This window comes from Seriola lalandi, unplaced genomic scaffold (assembly GCF_002814215.2).
Source record: "Seriola lalandi dorsalis isolate HSWRI2012SDOR001 ecotype SW California unplaced genomic scaffold, Sedor1 jcf7180002049802, whole genome shotgun sequence".
Classification (NCBI taxonomy): domain Eukaryota; kingdom Metazoa; phylum Chordata; class Actinopteri; order Carangiformes; family Carangidae; genus Seriola; species Seriola lalandi.
In genome coordinates, this window is record NW_019520355.1 from 1 (window position 1) to 3,724 (window position 3,724).

Below are 3,724 nucleotides of genomic sequence, written 5' to 3' on the forward strand. Positions count from 1 at the left end.
TAATCCAGCAAACCTGGTTATAAATATTATACTGTACATATGGGAGAACACACAACAAAAGAAAAATAATGATTTGTCAACATCCTGATCCTCTTCAGTGATTTTACTGATTGATTGATTGATTGATTGATTGATTGATTGATTGATTGATTGATTGATTGATTGATTGATTGATTGATTGGATTGTGTGTTCCTGTTTTCTATTGAGCCATTCATAATATCTATATACATGTATACTGTATATATCCAAAATATTGTGAAAATGCAGCTCTGTATTGTCTTGTTTGTGTTTTATTTGTGACACAATATTTTTTGTTGAGACATGAAGTCAGATTAAGAATGTGGGCTCATGCTGTTGTGTGTATTTTTTAACCAGACTACATATTAAACACAATTAATGAACAGAAATGGCTCCACTGGTCACGTTGCCTTGGAGATGAATTCCCACTTCATACATTTTCAGTGTGGGAGAGAGATTTTTGAATAACTTCCCTTCAATCCTAAAAATACCTTTCCTAGTAACGATTAAGAAAATAATATGAATATGTCATTTGTTTATTGATGTATTTGGTGTGTGTGTCCGAGAGATGAAAAGCCAGACGATGTCTATTTCATTAGCACTATAAATTGTTACGAGTACATAAAGACATATTAGTACATTTTTTACAATTTGTTGTGTTTAAAGATTTTTACTGAATACACTATTTTAGTTTTCTTCTACAATAAAGAAATAAAAGCTTTGGCTCTGCCTTCAACCTGCGTCCAAAACATAATTAAAGACACAATGATGTTCTGTTCCCAGGAAAAACCTCAGATTAAAAGTATCAGACAGAAAACTGTAATATAAATGCATTTCATACCATGCAGTCCTAATGTGGTATTTATAGTCCACTTAATATAAGGTGATTCTGGTATTTGTACATGGGTTATGTTCAGTGTAGGACAGGAAATGGATCTCATTCATTAAATTACTACAGAGCAGTTCATAGTTATGACTTTAGTTAAGACTAACAGACAGGCTTTGTGTTAGGTTTGAGTTTCTGAGCAAACAAGCTGTTTCGGTTTTGCAGTACACCCATGATGGATGTTGTGTCATTATTTCACTGAAGACCTTCCATTTGTTCGTTTATCAGTCAGTTACTTCTATATATCAGCATCAGTTATTTTTGTGTCACCCTGAGTTTCCCACAGTGCCGTAGTCCCACCAGCAGCAGCAGCAGAGCCACCATCACAAGGGTGAACACCGTCCTCAGGATGAGGTAAAATTTAAAGATATATAAATATATTAATACAAAGTAACATGGAACCACACCCATGTGGGCTCACCTCCAGTTGCCCGTCTACTGGCAGGTCAAAGTGTTGGCCTTGGCAGGCTGGATCTTGGCTGTGAAAGCCAGCTATAAGGACGCCAAATATCATTATCAAGAGTTGGTGCAATAGGTGGAGGAATACTGATTGGACATGGATCGTCTCATCTCTCTGCACAAGTTCAGGAGCCTGAACGTAACTCCTGGAGAGAGGCTGGGCTCTCAGAGGTTTTCCAGAATTAGAGGAAGTAGGCAGGAGTGTCGGTACCGGACATTTGTCTCTCCAGATCATGAAGCCGCATCACTCCTCTCATTGTTACAGACTCAGGATAAAGGGTCGTGTGGTGTTTATTCGGCGTACATCAGCTCTTATCTCACTCTCAAATGGATCGTAATTTTTTTGAAAGTGAAGAACACTGGCATATCTAATCTCTGAACACCCTCTTCTGGTCATCATCCTCCTCTGATGCCTTCACTGGCACAGACAAAACAGTGAAACTACAAACTGTCTCTCAGTTCAGACATGAGTGGGCTTCGTATAAACATTTAGTGTAGCACAGCATCAGTACTGGAGAACAGCGCCCCCCACTGGCAGCATCACTCAACACATCACATACACATTATTGGTGTCTTAGTACTACAGTACTTTAGTGCTACAAAAAAAATTACAAAAGTATTGGCAAGATAAATAAATGAAAAACCAGGTAAAGAATGGCCCATTATCAGACCAACATATATGATCTTATTTTATTATGATGACTGATTAATTCATTTGTGCCTCATTCTAATGCTAAAGCTGCAGAGGTGTTGCTAATATTAAGCACTTTAGAGAATGCTGGGTAGCTTGAGAGTTTAACTATTTAAAGACTAATAACCCATCATCATGCCGAGCTCAACTTCCTGCAGGTGGTTTCCAGTGGGTCTCTCTCAGTTTGTGAACTGTTCAGACTACAGAGACGCATCACTGTCTCTCATGATGGTTTTGATTGCAGCTGTAATATTTTATACGGGTGATCAACTGGCAACAAGCTCAAAGTTCAGTTAGTTACAAAGACACTTATAGTGTAACTTTGTCTGTTTAAGCAGAAACAATCCCTGCACTGTGTTTTAAATATAACTAATGCTTTGAAAGGTATTTTCACAGTTTTGGATTTAAATTAGTAAGTTCTGTTATTAAATAAATATTTATTGATTAAATTATGAATATGGCAAACCTAAACACTTCTGTACCAATGTGGTTTTAATGGTTGTAGCTACTTCACCCTTCAATCAGCTTCCACAATGTTTGGGAGTAAAACAGGAGCCGTTACTATTCAATTTGCTTTAAAAACTGAATCTAATGCATGAAATTCTGCAACTGATAAACCAGAGCAGGAAAGTGTCAACAGCCTGTTAATGATTGACAGAATCGGAGCAGTGGATACGAGCAGCACACCATGAAACAGGTACGTCGTCTTCTGAATTTAATTCTTCTTATACTTTTAGTTTAAAGTGGGTATACATTCAAAGGTATAACGCTTTTAACCAAAATTAAAGTTTATAGCAAATTATTAAATCATTTTTAAAGCCTGTGTGTCAGTTGGAAAGTTGTATCCAAACACAAGATGCTGAGGACAAGTGTTGATCATATTTCTAGGATTTTTTCCGACATGGACGTTGAATCATGGACGGTGTTCTGACATAGGCTGAAATATAAAACCTGAGAGTTTGAAAACAGTTTTAATACAAAGGAGTCTGTGTTGTTGTTTGCAATAGAAGTGAATGTACAACGCTATCTTAACTGCACAACCCACAATACAGTCCCTGACAAAAGGCTTGTCACTTATCCATTTTGTAGAAACAACAGCTTATAACCTGACTTTTAATTAATCCATTGGTTTTAGAAATGGCTCATAAGAAAGCTCAAACCCTCCCAAATTATGTTTAATAAACTAAAATAAATTTGCTTCACTGAAGAAAGATTGATCATTTAATGAACACAGAAGGGTCCGATTTTGGCAAGACAAAAGTTTTGTCGCCTACAGAGAGTAATGTTAAAATTGAACAAATAATTTACTTCAAATACAAAAATATGTTGCATAACATCAGTGAATTAAGTAGTGGTGCTGTGAGATCCATATTTAATATCTTGTATGACTTCCATGAGCTTGAAGGACTGCATCCATGCGGTTCGACAATGATTCATACAATTTATTGATGAAGTCATCAGGAATAGCAAAGAAAGCAGTCTTACATGCCTCCCAGAGTTCATCAAGATTCTTTGGTTTCGTCTTCCATGCTTCCTCTTTCATTCTACCCCAGACATGCTCAATGATGTTCATGTGACTGGGCTGGCCAGTCCTGAAGCACCTTGATCTCCTTCGCCTTGAGGAACTTTGATGTAGAGATGGAAGTATGCGATGGAGCACCATCCTGCT